This window comes from Chiloscyllium plagiosum, unplaced genomic scaffold (genome assembly GCF_037043375.1).
Source record: "Chiloscyllium plagiosum isolate Xiang-an unplaced genomic scaffold, Cpla_swu_hap1 HiC_scaffold_49, whole genome shotgun sequence".
Classification (NCBI taxonomy): Eukaryota; Metazoa; Chordata; class Chondrichthyes; order Orectolobiformes; family Hemiscylliidae; genus Chiloscyllium; species Chiloscyllium plagiosum.
This window is the reverse complement of record NW_028270187.1, coordinates 18,829,068-18,847,025: the sequence shown is the minus strand read 5'-3', so window position 1 is coordinate 18,847,025 and position 17,958 is coordinate 18,829,068.

The following is a 17,958-nucleotide window of genomic DNA, read 5'->3' as shown; positions in this document are numbered from 1 at the left end:
AAGACACTGTCTTCCCCTTTTCCAACATTTAGCTATCATGAGCAGAAACGCAGTTCAACCCGGTTTAATAGACAAAGAGAATGACTTACTAGGAACACCAACGATAGCGAGGATGGGATAATAGCCACCTTGTATAATCCAAAGGATTTCTTCGATCCGTGATGCTCATGATATCCAAGGCTGAGAAAGATAGTAAAGACCCAAGAATAAACCCCTGTCCATTGTTGGAACTTTCCAGTCTATTGTTCTCAGATTCTGATCCATTCTTGGAACATTCCAGTCGTACGTTCTCAGATTCTTATGCATTGTTGTAACATTCCGGACAAATGTTCTGTTTTTGGTCCAATGTAGGAACATTCCAGTCTAATGTTGTCAGATTCTGGTCTCTCCTCCTTCTCTGTCGGCAGCTGCTGATCCCTGTTAGTGCTGTTAGCGATGCTCCCCCTCATACTATGGGGTAATACATTGAACCGAGTCCTTATTTAAAGAAGAGGCCAATCCTCCAGTGAGACATTTAGAATCGACGGAGACGGACATTATTCCTATTCACTGAGTAAATTGCTCCAGCTAACCCCTTTCAATGAAATATTATTAATAATGTTATTATTAAATTTGAAAATAACTTTTAAAGTTTACACATTCTGAGTGGGATATATGAGGGTGGCTGAAGGAAGGAATTTGTGGAGATGGTAGATTGTTTGTGTGTTATCATTCAATCTGATTTGGATATGGGAGTAATGACAGAGGATTGTCAGAACATCAACAAGTTCCTCTGTTTATAATTGGAAACATGCAACCTGCAATTCGTGATCAGTCATTACAATATCAATAAAACATTGAGACAACTTTGATAGTCGATACTCGATCTGAGAAGAAAATGTACCTAAGACAACATAGGGTTATAACAGACAGACGGCATGGATATCTTAACAGACAATTATCCCTGACAAATGCAATTCAGATTGTTATTCCAGGATTAGAGAGGGAAGGTGAGGGTCATGCTGTTGATACTTTTGATGTCAATCAACTGTGATGAAGTATCACTGACTAGACTTAAAATAAAGTATGCTTCTCGCATTGGGGAGGAGGCAGAAAACAGACAGATTTGGGGGGCATGGCTGAAGACACGAGGGTGAGCGAACATGATATTGACCAGTAATCTGTATTGGAAAGTTCCTATTTATAAATCATATGAAGATCAGATTCAAGTATAAATCTACAATGAGGTAAAAACAATGACTGCAGATGCTGGAAACCACATTCTGGATTAGTGGTGCTGGAAGAGCACAGCAATTCAGGCAGCATCCAAGGATCTTCGAAATCGACGTTTCGGGCAAAAGCCATTCATCAGGAATCAGGCACATTAGGCACATTCCTGATGAAGGGCTTTTGCCTGAAACGTCGATTTCGAAGCTCCTTGGATGTTGCCTGAACTGCTGTGCTCTTCCAGCACCACTAATCCAGAATCTACAATAAGGACTGAGGATAGCCAATATTAGCAGAGACCATATGAGCAGAAGACATAGAAGTAGAAACCGGGCCATTCAGCCAATCGAATCTGCTCCAACATTCAATCAAAGCAGATAGGGTTCTCAACCTCATTGTCCCCATAACCCTTGATCCCCTTTACAATCGAGAACCTATCCTGCACAGGCTTAAATGTACTCAATGACCTGGCCTCCATAGCCTTCTGTGGCAGTGAATGTCATAGAATTACAATACTCTGGCTGAAGAAGCTTCTCCTTATATCTGTTCTAAATAGGTTTTCCCTGTAATCCGTGGCTGTACCTCGGATCCCTACCAAAGGACAAATTGTCACAGAATCCACTCTGTCCAGGTCATTCAGTACTCTGTAAGTTTCAATTAGATTCCTTCTCATTCTTCTAAATTTCAGAATCCTCAAGAATTCGTCATATGTTAAGCTTTTCATTCCTATGACCATTCTGGTGAACTTCCTCTGAACAGCTCTAGCGCCAGTACATCCTTGCTGAGATAAAGGGCCAAAAACTGCACACAATAATCTAATTGTGACCTGATCAGAGCGTTTAGTGTCTTCGAAGTTCATCCCTGCTTTTATATTCAATTCTTTCGAAATAAATCCATTCAATGTATTTGCTTTCCGAAGCATTAACTCAACAAGTCTCTTTGCATTTCAGACTTCTGAATTTTTTTCCCAGTTTAGAAAATATTCCACGTCTCGTTCCTTCCTACCAAAGTGCATAACCTCATAGTAGTGCATGTTTTACTCCAACTGCACCATCTTTTCCCATCTACTAAGCTGTCCAACTCCTTCTGCAGCTTGTCCGCATCCTCAGTGCTACCTGTCTCTCTACATATCTTTGTAATGTGTGCAAACTTAGCTAGAACGTCCTCTGGACCATTAATGTACAGAGTGAAACGTTGCCCCAACACTGAGTCTTGTGGAACACATTTTGTCACCTTCTGCCATCCTGAAAAGGATAATGTTATCCCCACTATCTGCTTTTTGCCAAAAAGCCAACTTCTATCCATGCTAGCAGCTTGCCTCTAACACTATGGGCCCTTATCTCAATCAATAGCTTACTGTGTGGCACTTGGCAAAGGCCTTCTCGAGATCCAAGTAGATAACATGCATTGGCTGTCTTTGGTCTAAGCTGCTCGTTACTTCCTCAAAGAATTCTAGCAGATGTGTCAGGCATGAACTCCCTTGATGAAACCATGCAGAGTTTGCCCTATATTACTATACACCTCCAAATATTCAGAAATCCCAGGCTTCCCAGTCGATTGCAGGATCTTACCACCGTCTGAGATTAGGCTAATTGGTCTGTACTTTTCTGTCTTCTGACGTATTCCATTGTTAATCAGAGATTTTACGCTAGTCCTTTTCCAGTACTCTGGGATATTCCATAATTCTAATGATTCCTGGAAAATCATCACGAATGCCTCCACTACCGCTTAGCTTTATCCCTGAGAGTTCTGTTGTATAGTTCTTCTGGTCCAGGTGATTTATCCACATTCAGCCCATTCAGTATTTTTCTACCACGTCTGCCTTGGCGATGGGTGACATACTCAGCTCTGCCCCTTCACACGCTTGAATTTTTGGCAACTTATTCGTGTCCTCAGCCATTTCGTTGTTCCCCGTTCCTGGCTCTCCTGTGCCATTTCCAGCAGCCCAATATCCACTTTGCCTCGCCTTTGTCTGTTCCATATCTAAAGAAAATCTTCTCATTTTCCTTTATTTTACTGGCAAGCTTACCCTTATACTTAATCTACTCCCTCCATATTTTTATTTTGATGTCCTCCGTTGGCCTACCTGAGCTTCCAAATCGTTTGGTTTTCCACTGCCCTTCGTCATATTTCGCAGACAACAAGCAACATGAATTCGACTGGTACAACACTACTATCATAGGGCAAGCCAGACAGAGAACAGCCAGGGAATTCCTAGAGGCATGGCATTCATCCACAAACTCCATCAACAAACACATCGACCTGGACCCAATATGTCAACCACTACAGCGGACAGCTGAAACTGACAACCGGAAGTGACAGGGACAGACCACGGAGGAAACATCAAAGAAGCGCTTCGCAGGAGGCTCCCAAGCACTGATGATGTCGCCTAGCCAGGGGACGAAACGTTTGCAGCAAAAACCTCTAGCTCGGCAAACAGAACCACAACAATAATCCGTTCCTGCTGCTGTTGGTACAGTCCATTTCAATTAATCCACCTGGAACCAATCTATTGGTCTATTTAATTAACTGTAAGCTAATCAGCTCTGTGATGTTATTGGAGATAAATTATCTGAGATGACAGCCAGTATTACAGGGCATGGCACCAGACAAAGGACTTGCATTCCAGGGGAAGTTCTAACTAAAATTTCCATCTTCTGTCTATTTTCCTCATGCTGATTCCTGATCTATCCAACTTCACTCTCGTCTAATACCCTCTCCTCTCACTCAGTCTGTCGCTCCGCTTTCTATACACTCTGTTTATCTCCCTTCACATTCTTTCTTTCTGTTTCGTTCTCTCTCTCTCTCTCTCACTCTATCTCCAGACACTCCCTCCTTTGAGATAGTGCAGTTGGAGGGCTTATGGATGGCTGAACGGCCTCCATCTGTGCTGTATTCATTGTCTGCTTCTCTGACCCACAATCAAGACGTTAGGAGCCTGGAGAGACAAGCTGTTCCTGCGAAGGACACAGTGCACAATCATCCATTATCTCTTACTGTTTTCTGACATGCAGGGTCCTCGAAATAGGTGTTCAAACAAAATAGATTTAAAATCGAGCAGTTGGGAGGACATTCACCAGATGGTCTTGCAATCACAATTTAATAAACAATTCCCCCATGCAGCTCCTCCCAGTTAACACTCCCTCACTTCAACCGGATGCTAATGTAATTTGCCTTCAATCAATTTAGTAACTTCCACAAGATCCTGACTTATTCCACGTTAGGATCTATCTTAATACTGAAGGTGTTGTGATCACTGTTTCGAACATGCTGTCCCACTGAAATGTCAGTCACCAGGACAGGCTCAATTTATAATTCAATGTCCAGTATGGTCCCTCCTGTTGTTAGACTATACACATATCGCTGCAAGTAACTCTCTTGGATGCACTTAACAAATTCTGCCCGGTCTAAGCCTCTTGCTCACAGGGACTCCCAGTCAATATTAGGGATGTTAAAGTAACTCACTGTGGTAACTCTGTTTTTAATGCACGTTTCCATATTTTTTCCTCAATCTCTCGGTCGCTGTTGGAGGGACTAAAGTATAATCCTAACACAGTGCTTGAATCCATCTTATTTCTGCGCTCTACTGATGTTGCCTCAGTAAATGAACCCCCAGTACTCCCTGTCTAAGTGCAGAAGTAATATCCTCCCTGATTAGTAATGCAATTCCTCCCCCTCTTTTACCTTCCCTAATATCTCATCGAAAACAATAAAACCCTGGAAAGTTGAGCAACCAGTCCTGTCCCTCACTCAACCAAGTCCCTATAATATTTACAACATCGTAGTCCCATGTACAGATTCAGGCTCTAAATTCATCTGCTTACCCATAATAATGCTTGCATTGAAGGATGCCCGATGCATCAGATCCTGACCTGGTATCTAGTTTGACTTTCCCTGATGTTAATTCTCTGCTTCTATTTTCCGGTGACATGAGATTACAAAAGACGATCAGTAAAACAGAAAATATTATAAGCAGACAATTCCAGTTTCCTCCTTTATCATTTTAATCTGTACATTGCATCACACACTTTCCGATTTCGATAAAGTACTGGATAATTATTTAACTTTAAACAACTGTCTCAAGCCACTCGCTGCATATTCGGCAACTCTCTCCGGACCCACTGAATTGACTGCTCTCTTGTCCCTCTCTCAATGAAATATCGGGATTATTTACATTGTAGTTGTATGTACTCACCCAAGCTCCAAGTTCTTACCTGCCAGATTCCTCACATTAAACGAATCAAACTTCAGGTTGCCAGTCCCAGTGAGTTCAGTCCCCTCTGCCTGTTTGTTGTTGGTCTTAGATGCACTGGTGTAAGTCTCCAATTCCTCCTCAGTTACTGTATCGTGAACCAACTGCTCTGGTTCCCACTCTAAATCCCACCTCCCCCCTCCCCCCCCCCGCCCCCGCGACCACACCAGTTTAAATACTCCTGAGTGTCAAAAGCAAACCTGCCTGCCAAGATTTTGCTACCAGTTCATGTCCATCCCGTACTTCTTGTGCAGGTCCCCAATGATCTAAATATCGGAGATTGCTGCTAGTTCAGGTCCATCTTGTCCTTCTTGTGTATATCCTACCGAGCAGGAACTCCCAATGATTCACATTTCGGAAGGGCTGGCCTCCTCTACCAGCCCTTTGGTCATGTATTTAATTTACTACCTTCCTATTTCTAACCTCACTTGCATGTAGCAGAGCCCAGTCTTTCCAAAATTCAAATATCCTTCAGCATATCTCTGGCAAGTCTTCTTCTTTTACAAATCGATAGATTTAATAATAAAAACTTAAGTGTGTCCCATTAACCAGGAAAGTGGAGACCACCGAATGGGTCCAATGACCACAGGATCTGATATCTATCATCGCCACCAAACCTATTTGACACATATGCATACGGGCCGTCTAAAGCAGATGGACAGGGATAAACAGAAGTTAGTCCAAAAGACGAGAAAGTATCAGAGCAGATGGATGCCATCGAGCCTTTTTATTTTGTTTTGCTGTTCAATGGGAATTTAACTTTGCTGTTCCCTTCAATAGCAGAATCTTTACGCAGCATCCCCAGTGGGTCTGAAAGTGCCCAATGTTTTTGTGTGCACAGTTCTGCATAGGGAGCAACCAGTACCAAGCTTGGGGTGCTGGGCATTTCCAGAGGTGGTACAAGGAAAAGCTACATGCATTAACGAATGGACTGAGGGAGTGAGAGAGATGAAGTTCGTATCCAGGGACACTTCACTCACACAAGTGGCTTAGCAAGATTCCTACACACCCAGGAGAGCCAGAGCACCTTGGCCTCTTTTACAACAAACCAGTCGCATTTGGAGCATTTCTCAATTGAACAAAAGCACAAAATACTTTCGATGGCAAAATCCCAAAACTAACACAGATACACACTGTGGAGAGACAAAAAACGTTAATGATTCCAATGCAGACAGGGGGAGATTGTACTAACTTCACAGATTGGAATTGAACCCAGGTCCCTGGTGCTCTGAGGCAGCAGTGCTGTGCCACCCAATGATGGACAATACGTTTATTATATTTACGTGCTTATTTCCATCAGTCAATTCACTGTAATACACTCACTCAGTCTGTGTAAGATTGGGAAGCCTTTATATAGCAGCAGAAGACAATTAAAAAACAATGAAGTGGTGAACTGAAACATGTAAGCTAGTTCGTTCTAGAAAAGGAGACTGCGGGAGTTTGATAAGATATATAAAAGGACCAGAGGCAAAAGTGAACATTCGAGAACTAGAAAATGAGGCTGGCTACAGAGAAATGGAAAACAAAGAAATGGAGGATGAACTGAACAGGTTCTTTGCATCAATTCTCACAATGATAGACACTAGGAGCATTCCAAACCTTCAAGAGAGTCGAGGGCAAAAGTTGAGTGTAGTGATCAACCCTGAGGAGAACGCACTGGGGAAGCTGCAGTGTTTAAATATTGATAAATGACACAGGCTGGCATGATAACAACCAAACGTTCTGAAGGAAATAGCGTAGGAGATTGTGGAGATACTGCTGGTGAATTGTTAGCAGTAACTGTTGTCAGGAACAGTCCCAAAGAACTGGAACATGCACAATATAAAATTTGTGTGCAAGAAAAGAAGGAAGGCATAAACAAGAAATCATAGGCCAGTTAGCCTGACATCGGACATTAGTAGGGTTTAGAGTTCATTATTAACAATGTGATTGCAGATTAGTTGGAGGTGTATGTTAAAATAGGGCTGAGTCAGCATGGTTTCATCAAGGAACGGTCCTGCGTGACATTTCTGTCAGAAATCCTTCAAAAGATAATGAACAGGTTTGACCAGGGAGGTCTGTGGTTTGATTCCCTAACAGGAACACTGCTAAAAATCAATCTGCATTAAATTGAATTTTGCTAAGACATTTGGATGTGAGCATAAAAGGTATAGTTAGTTAGTTTGCTGATGACACAAAAAAGTAGTGGAGAGGGAAGAAGGTTACCTCGGATTACAACAGGAACTTGATCAAATGAAGCAGTGGGCTGAGAAATGGCAGATAAGTTTAGTTTAGGTAAATGTGAGATGCTGCATTTTGGGAAAGCAAATCTTAGCAGGACATATCTTCTTAATGGTAAGGTCCTATGGAGTATTGCTGAACAAAGTGACCTTGTAGTGCAGGTTCATATCTCCTTGAAAATGGAGTCACAGGTAGATAGGACAGTGAAGGAGGTGTTTGTATGCTTTCTTTTATTGGTCAGAGCATTGAATATAGGAGTTGGGAGGTCATGTTGCGGTTGTACAGGGCAATGGTTAGGCCACCGTTGGAATATTGCGTGCAATTCTGGACTCCTTCCTATCGGAAAGATGTTGTGAAACTTGGAATGATTCAGAAAAGATTTACAAGGATGTTGCCAGGGTTGGAAGATTTGAGCTATAAGGAGAGGTTGAATAGGTTCGGGCTGTTTTCCCTGGAGTGTCGGAGACTGAGGGGTGACCTTATAAAGTTTTATAAAATTATGAGGGGAATGGATTGGATTAATAGACAAAATCATTTCCCTGAGGTGGGGATTCCAGAACTAGAGGGCGTAGGTTTAGGGTGAGAGGGAAAAGATATAAAAGTGACCTAAGGGGCAACGTTTTCACACAGAGGGTGGTACGTGTATGGAATGAGCAGCCAGGGGAAGTGTTGGAGGCGCGTATATCTGCAACATTTAAAAGGTATCTGGAAGGGTGTGGAGGGATATGGGTCGGGTGCTGGCAGGTGGGACTAGATTCGGTTGAGATATCTGGTCAGCTTGGATGAGTTGGACAGAAGGGTCTGTTTCCATGTTGTACATCTCGATGACTCCGTGACTCTATTGTTTACAACTTGCATAAGCATAGATAGAAAAAGTCATTTTTTTAAAAAAATCAGAACTAGCTAAATAAAGTTAGGATGGCGTGTCAGGTGATGTGCTGTGTCTGCATCATGTGGGAGCTGGCAAATGCCGTTTAAGATCCCCGTGACCATGTCTGGAGGAAATGTTAGTTGCTGGAATAACTCCAGGTCAGAGTTGAACGGTTGGAGTCCGAGCGTCAAACATTGTGAGACATCAGGGAGGGAGAGAGTTACCTGGATACTGTTTCAGGAGACAGTCAGGAAGGGAGAGAAACCAAAAGGGAAAATGCTGGAAAATCTCAACCGGTCTGGCAGCATCTTTAAGGAGAGAATAAAAAGCTGACGTTTCGAGTCTAACTGACCCTTTGTCAAAGCTAAAAAAAGGGAGAAATAGGGAGGTATTTATACAAGGCTAAGAGAAGATGAGTCATGGCTCCAGAAGCAAATGTAGCAATAAAGAGATAATAATGACACTGCATAGATAGATTATAGGGAGATTAGGAGCTGTGGATGACCAAGGCTGAAGCCAGTGCAATGTGACAAAATATTTGGGGGATGGGGGGATAAGTGAAGCAGAGGCAAAATGGAAAACAAGGGAGAAGGGTAGGAAAGGGAGAAGAGGAGAAAACAAAGGTGATGAGAGAGTGGGGAGCGAGAGAAAGAGAAACAATCAAGAAATAAGAGATACAGAACAGTGAAAAAAAATTAAAAAGATGAAATAAAATTATGGAGCAGAATGAAGACAGAGGGGTCGAGATTGAATTATCATCTGGACTTGTTGAATTCAATGTTGAGTCGCGGCACCTACCCCTGCAACCGCAGGAAGTGCAAGACTTGCGCCCACACCTCCCCCCTCACCTCCCTCCAAGGCCCCAAAGGAAACTTCCATATCCGCCACAGATTCACCTGCACCTCCACACACATCATCTATTGCATCCTCTGCACCCGATGTGGCCTCCTCTACATTGGGGAGACAAGCCGGCTACTTGCGGAGCGTTTCAGAGAACACCTCTGGGACACCCGGACCAAATAACCCAACCACCCTGTGGCTCAACACTTCAACTCCCCCTCCCACTCCACCAAGGATATGCAGGTATTTGGACTGCCAGACCACAACAACATGACGGTTGGAGGAAGAGCGCCTCATCTTCCGCCTAGAAACCCTCCAACCACAAGGGATGAACTCGGATTTCACCAGTTTCCTCATTTCCCCTCCCCCCACCTTGTCTCAGTCAAATCCATCGAATTCAGCACCGCCTTCCTAACCTGCAATCTTCTTCCTGACCTCTCCGCCCCCACCCCAGTCTGACCTATCACCCTCACCTTGACCTCTTTCCACTTATCACATTTCCGACGCCCCTCCCCCAAGTCCCTCCTCCCTACCTTTTATCTTAGCCTGCTGGACAAACTTTCCTCATTCCTGAAGAAGGGCTTATGCCCGAAACGTCGATTCTCCTGTTCCCTGGATGCTGCCTGACCTGCTGCGCTTTTCCAGCAACACATTTTCAGCTCTGATCTCCTGCATCTGCAGACCTCACTTTCTCCTCAATGAATTCAATGCTGAGACCAGCAGGCTGTAACGTGCCTCGTCGGAAGATGAGATGTTGTTCCTCCAGTTTGCGTTGAGCTTCACTGGAACATTGCAGCGGGCCAAGGACAGACATGTAGGCATGGGAGCCGGATTGCGTGTTGAAGTGCCAAGCCGCGGGAAGGTCCGGGAACTGACTGCGTACAGACCAAAGGTGCTCAGCAAAGTGATCACCCAGTCGCGTTTTGTCTCTCCGATATAGAGGAGACCACTTTGGGAGCAACGAATGCAATAGTCCAAATTGAAAGAGGTACAAGTGAAACGCTGCTTAATCTGAAATGAGTGCTTTGGGCCTTGGATGGTGAGCATGGAAGAGGCAAAGGGTAGGTGTTGCACCTTCTGCGATTGCATGGGAAGGGGCCGTGTGTGATGGGAGAGGTGTTAGGTGTGATGGAGGAGTGGGCTAGGTTGTCCCGGAGGAAACGAGCTCTGTGGAATGCAGACGGGGGAGGGAAGGGCAGATGTGTTTCGTCGTGGCATCGTGCTCGATTTGGCGAAAATGGCGCAGGATTATTCTTAGCACGTGAAGGCTGGTGGGGTGAAAAGTGAGAACAAGAGGGACCCTATGCTTGTTCTGGGAGGGGAGGGAGAGGGGGGTGAGGGTCCGGACGTGGGAGATGGACTGCACACTGTCGATAGCCCTGTCAACAACTATACGTGGGAAGCCACGGTTGGAGAAGAGGGAGCACATATTAAGAGCACCACTTTGGAAAGTGACCTCATCGGAACAAATGCGGCAAAGGTGAAGGAGCTGAGAGAAAGGGATAGAGTCTTTAAAGGATGTAGGGTGAGAAGAGCTGTCGTCCAGCTAGCTGTGGGAGCCAGTGGGCTTGTAATGGATATTAGTGGATAGACTATTGCCGGAAATGGGGACACAAAAGTCACTGAAAGTCAGGCAAGGTGTCGGAGATTGACCAGGTGAAGGTGATGGACGGATGGAAACTGGAAGGGAAGTTTATGATTTTTTTCCAGGTCAGGACGAGAGCATGAAGCCGCACCGAAATAGTCATGGATATACCGATAAAGCAGTAGTGGGAGGGGACGTGGGTAGGCCTGGAACAAGAAATGTTCCACATACCCCATGAAAAGGCAGGCATAGCTAGGACCCATGCGGGTACCCATTGCTACACCTTTGATTTGGAAAAAAATGGGATGAGTTGAAGGAGAAGATGTTGAGAGAGAGAACAAGTTCAGCCAGGCGGAGGAGACTGGTGGTGGATGGAGATTGTTGGGCCTCTTTTCGAGAAATAAGCGAAGAGCTTTCAAGCCACCTTGGTGTGGGATGGTGCTGTAAAGAGATTGCACATCCATGGTGAATAGAAGGTGGTCAGGGCGTGCGAATTGAAAGCTATCAATATACGGGGTGAACCAGAAGACTAAGGATGGAATCAAGGTAGGAGGAAATAAGTTCAGTGGGGCAGGAGCATACTGACACAATGGGCCTGCCGGGATAGTCTCTCTTGTGGATCCATGTAATTTAATATTTCCCATGACTGACCCACGCATCCCTGGACACTATGGGAAATCTAGACTGCCCAATCCACCCTAGGCTGCACATCTTTGGATATTGGGAGGAAACTGGAGCACGGGGAAGACATCCACACAGACACGGGGAGAATGATCAAACTCCACACAGAGAGCTGTGTGAGGTTGGAAATGAGGTCAGGTCCTTCGGTGATCTGACTTGTTCCTATCACTGAATCTGACTCTGACTGAGACCTTTATTGTCGACCTTTTCACCAACGTGGCTGCGTTTAAAATTTGGTGTGAGCAGTGCAGTAGTGGGACGAGAAAAGGGAACAGTGACACCCTCCAACGTCAGTCAGAACATGAATGAGGAGAAATTCACAAAGTGGGATTTCATTCCATTGAGAATTCTCTTCCCAGAGGTTTGTGATGGATGAATCTTTATATTTTGGAGAGGCTGACTTAGACTGATGTCGTGCAGGTGAATCAGGGATAATGGTGCATGGAGACAAAAGTGCGGCTGGGACCACAATGAGATGAGCCACGAACTTATTTACTGACGGAGAAGTGTCAAAGGGCCGAATGGCCCCCTCGTGTCCCTCAGTCCTGCATTCTGATGTTCCAATCAGCCCTTCGCACCTGTTACAGAGCGTTTGATCGAGGCCACTCCGATAGTTAGGTGTAGTTTCGGAAATGTACTTGGAAAATCCAGTCTAGACATGAAGGGATCCCACCCCCAATCCCACTTTCCAGTCTTTTCCTCTCTGTAACTTCTGATCCAGATGGGAGTCATGTTACAGACCCAGATTCACTGTGAATACAGCCCTCATATCCTATCAAGGGTTAACTCAGACAAATCCTCTGCTCTCCATGAAGACAACATTGTACAGCACGACTTCCAGGAAAACAAACAGTTACCGTTCAAAGAAATAACATGAGAACATAAGAAACAGGAGCAGGAGCAGGCAATTCGGCCCCTCAAGTCTGTCCTGTCATTCAATAAGAACATGGCTGATCTACTCCACGACTCAACTCCACTTTTCTGCTAACCCCTTGTATCCCTCAACTCAAAGATATGTCAAAAACCTATCTACCCCGTCTATAAATACATTCAGTGACCCAGCCTCCATAACTCATGGGTGAGGGAATTCCAGCCATTCACTACCTTCTGAAAGAAGACTTTTTTTTTGCATCTCAGTTTGAAATCGATATCACTTATTCTGTATCTAGGTCCCCGAATTCGAGACTCTGCCCTGGTGTGGAACCATATTCTCAACATCTACCATGTAAAGCCTCCTCTGTATCTTGCACATTTCAGTAATATCACCCTCATTCATTTCAACCACAATAGTAATCATCTCACCATTTTAGATGTTCTCAATAATTCAGCCCTTTCATCCCTGCAACCCGCCGAATGTACCAAAGTAGTTACTTTCTGCATCAGCAAGGTGACCTTATCTTTCAGACACAGGAACACGCCAATCCCTTCACACTGTTCCTTTTTTGGGAATCCTTTTCATTTAAAAACGGATTGCCTTTTAGTTCTCAGTGTCTTACACAAACTCGGATGTTCTATTCCACCTAGCTCCCGCCGTCAGGCTATCAGTATAGATTGTAAATAACTGATGCCATTGGACTGATATTTGTGGTATTCCAGTTGATACATTTTATAAAAAAGATCCATTAATCCTGACTCTCCGATTTCTAAGTGTTAATCAGCCATCATTCCATGCTAATACCGTATCCATCATACTTTGAGCTCCTGTCTTATGCAATAATCTTTATTTTGTGATACCTTGTGGAAACTCTCTGGAAAGCCTCGTATCTAATTGTTCCCCTTTACCTAGTTTGCTTGTTACATTCTCAGGGATCTCCAGAAAAACTTTGCTTGATTTCACAGACAAAATATCGTTTCCTTTTCAAAAGACCATGCCTACTTTGCGTGAAGCTTTTATCAATATCTTGAATTCCCTTCCTTCATAACAGACTCTAGCAGATTCCCTGCAATAATGGTTAGGCTATATGGTTCCTGCTTTCTGTCTCACTACTTTCTTGGAGACAAGCAACACATTGGGGGGTCTCCAGTTTCGCTGGAACACTCCTGTAATCCGTGAATTATGGAATATTTTACACAGTGACACCAGTCACTCTGTGACCACTTCTTTTGAAACCAGCTGTGAATTACTGCTGACCTGTCTACCCTTAGTGTTATCTGTCTGTTAACAACCAGTTCCTTGTGTTAGAAATATTTCCCTCATATTACCAATCCCCTACACTCCATCTGATTCTAACTTCAAGAACAGCGATTTAATAATAAGCACTGCAAATACGAAATAATATTAAAAATGACAGATAAACAACACTCAGCACCAAACTTCATACTGTAATTTATTTTTCTGCATGTTACAATACTAAGACAGCATGAAATTGTTACGAGCGCAAATAAGAAGGCAAACACCTGAATTCCTTTGTCTGAATGGGGTGATGATCTCTGCAGTGAAAGTGTATCACTGGCCAGTTCTATATAATACCACATTGTCAACATTCTCCTTCCTGGTCTACCTATGATCTTGTGTGTTTTTGTCCTCTTTATCTTGCACTCAATAGAGGGATGCCCTTTTCTCCATTCACATCTTAATTTAAACCATTTTGCATCATCTTCTCGTTCACCACTGCTAAAAGCCCGTTTTCCTTTTGCCACACACTCTTTCCCCTGTCACCCATCCCCCAACACTGTTAAGGGATTAAAAAACCCATTTTCCAATCTTTTTCAGTTCTGAAGAAGTGTCACATTGGACTAGAAACGCTAACTCTGCTTTTCTGTCTCTGCCTATGCTGTCAGGTCTGCTGAGTTTCTCCAGAAATGAATAGGCACAGCACGAATTTCAATTAAACAAATAACTGTGGATATTGGAAATAAAGATGCAAATATTTCTGGAGAATCTGGGAGCTTTGTAGAAGCGTCACTGGACCTGAAAGATTAACTCTGTTTTCACTCCACAAGATGCTGTCAGACCTGCTAAGTTTCTTCAACAATTTCTGTTTTTGAACAAGTTCCAAAGACGTGTGTCAAAGCTGCCCAAACACTCTATACAACACGGATTGCCATGCACTGGGAAGTGAACGAAAACACCATGTGCACACATTCATTGCCTCTGAAACTGCATACAGTTGGCCTCACTGACACGACAAAGGTCTTAATCAGGGTCAGGGAGAGAAACAGAGGGAAACACGTTCACTTCAAACACAGCTCATGGCATTACAGGGATGGAAAAGATTCAGATGAATACGTTAAATTATTTGAGAAATGGAACAAATTGGAGGTGCGACACGAGGGAGAGACCCTGAGCAGAATGTGAATATGAAAATGGGAGTGTTACCACATCAGAAACTAGGTCAGGTCACTGGGTACAGGGCTGATGGGTGAATGGGTCTCGGTGTGAACTGGGGGGACAGTCAGTAGAATTGAATTGCAGATTTTGCAGCTCAGACTGGGTTATCATCTGATCCTGTAGACCACAGCAGCAGCAGAAGCAGTGTTGTATTCAACCACAATCTGTAACTGTTTTTTTCCCTGGCATCATCCATCAGTCTACCATTATCATCAAGCTGATTTATGGGTCAGTGAAGAGTGTGGGTGAACATGCCAGGGTCAGAAGCATGTGTACCTATCCGTGATGACAGCCCATTAAAGCTATGGTACTTGACTGGTTACTTTCTAACCAGCAGAGCTAACATTTGATCAAGAGAGAGAAGCAATAGCAAAACGAACAGATCAGATCTAAACTCTGCAGTCCTGCCACATTCAGGCATAAATGTCGATGGACTAGTAAACAACTTAGTGGAGGAGAGGACTCCACGAATATCCCCATCCCAAGTAATGGAATAGTCCTGTACGTCAGTGTAAAAGACATCTGCACCATTCTCAGTGAGAAGTGCTGATTCGATGATGCACCTCACCTTCGCCAGATTGTCCATAGAATCATAGATGAGCAGTCGTCAACCAATTCGATTGCCTGCACGTGACATGAAGAAATAGGTGAACACAGTAGATACAACAAAGTCAATGGGCCCTGACACCATTCCTGCAATAGGACTGAAGACTTATGCTGCACAACAAGCCGTGTCCCTGGAGAAACTGTTGCATTCCAGCTTCAACTCTGACATCTCCCTGGGAATGTGGAAAATTACTCAAATCTGTCCAGTCCCCAAAGAGGAGAATAATTACAATCTGACCATTTGTCACGCCCTCAGTGCCATCACGATAGTCAAATTGGTGGGAATTCTATTTGACATAGCTGTCAAGAAGCACAGAAATAACCTGCTCAGTTTGGTTTCCGATAGGTCCCCATGTGGAGATGATGCTGTTGTCGAAATATGATTATTAATTATTAATCCAGACCAGGCTAATACTCTGTCAGCTAGTGGAAGTTAAAAACAGTTAATAACACATACAGATGTAAAGTCTGGTGTCACAATAATGACTTTGAATGCAATGTCGATTATAAACATCAATTTGCTTCCCCAATGTACTTTCAGGAAGTGAATCTCCCGTGCTTTCCTGGTCTGGCCTAAAAGTGACTCCAGACACACAGACATGTGATGAACTCTTCAATGGTCTCTGAAATGGCCAAGCAAGGCATTCAATTATATCAAACTGCTCCGAGGTCTTAAAAGATAAAACCAGATAGAACAACCGGCAACTGGTTTTGGAAAAGAGAACCGGAAACACAGTCCTTTCGCCAGTCAGATGCTGCCTTCCTAATATTTGAGAGCTTGTGTCAGCAGTTACTGACCTTTTCCACAGACTGCGCAGAAACATCGGGAAAGGAGTAGGCCATTAGACACATTAAGCCTTTCCCATTCTAGTTCATAGAGAAAACATCGTCAATGCAGTTTCCCCATACAGTGTTCATATCCTTTAGCATGTTTAAACACCGGGACATATAAAATGAGAACTGCTGTAGTACCTTTAGTCAATTAATTTCGCTCCTCCATTCAATATACAGGCAATTCACTGATAAACTTACGTTTATTAAACGCGATTTGACTGCAGCACAATTCGTGAATTGTGCAGCTTTTTTCATAACGCAAGCTCCTTTTCACTGTGACGTGATTCCATCTCTGGCACCAGCTGAACAGCAAAACCCAGCCTCCCACGATCCTCTGTCTCCAAAATGCACCCTCAGTATGTTCAGCTAAAGCAGGAATATAATCAGCTCTGCAAGCTTTGAACTGGAGCCTGAAACTTTGAACTGTAGTCTAAATTTAGAAGGAACTTTATTTCAAACCAGGGGAAGAATCTTGGGGAGAACTGAAATCACGTGTCGGCATCACGTGGTCAGTCAGCCCCGCGCACTTTCTGGTGAAGAGCGTGGTGAAAGGTACACTGCTGTAGTCAGTGACGGTCGTGTGAAAGTTTACATTTACTGTACTATTTCATTAAAGCATATGATTTAAAGATTTAATTAGACTGTGCTAGTGTGCGTGTTAGACTAACTTTAATTTTTGATTTTTACTGATATTTCGTGGGGTTCGCCCCATATGCTCTTTTTCCCATAGGCCCCATTATTAATATTGCATGATTTTCTACAACACTGTGTTGCACAGGAACACAGCTACCGCGTTATTGAAGGACAACCTGTAATGATATCTGATCCTCTATCATCACACCATTCTACTGCTCTCTCCCTATCACTTCAGTATGTAGAAATCCTGATTTATATTCAGTGCCTTGACTTCCACAGCCTGATCTGGAAGAGAATTCCCCAGGTTCACCAGTCTCTGTGTGCAGGCATTTATTGTCATCAAAATGCAGAGTGGCCTACCTGTAGCCAATGCTATGGCTCTTTGTTTTAGATGTCCCAGCCAGGGGAATTATCTTTCTGCTTCCAACCTTTCTCACCCTGTCAGTGTTTCATATATTTTACGGAGATCTCCACTCATTTCTCCAAACTCCATGGAATACAGACTCAGGGGGTCCAAACTCTGCTCCAACAACAAGCCTGTCATCCAAGAGATCAGTGTGGTCATCCTTCATTGCACTCCCGAAATGTTAGATTTGTCCTTTATCAGGTACGGAGACCAAAACTACACACAATACTGCACAATGTTGGAGATGGGGTCTCACCAAGGCCCTGTACAAGTGCAGTAAGACACGCTTACAGCTGGACGCAAATCTCTTTGAAATGAAGGCCAGCACACCATTTACCTTCTGAACTGCTTTCTGTTCCTAAAATATTGCTTTCAGTAACTGGTGTACAGGGTGATACAGATCCTTTTCAATGTTACAGCTGCCCACTTGTTGGGTTTGTGCACACTGGTCAGCGTGCCAATGCCATTCCCAGGATTAACTTCTGGTTTC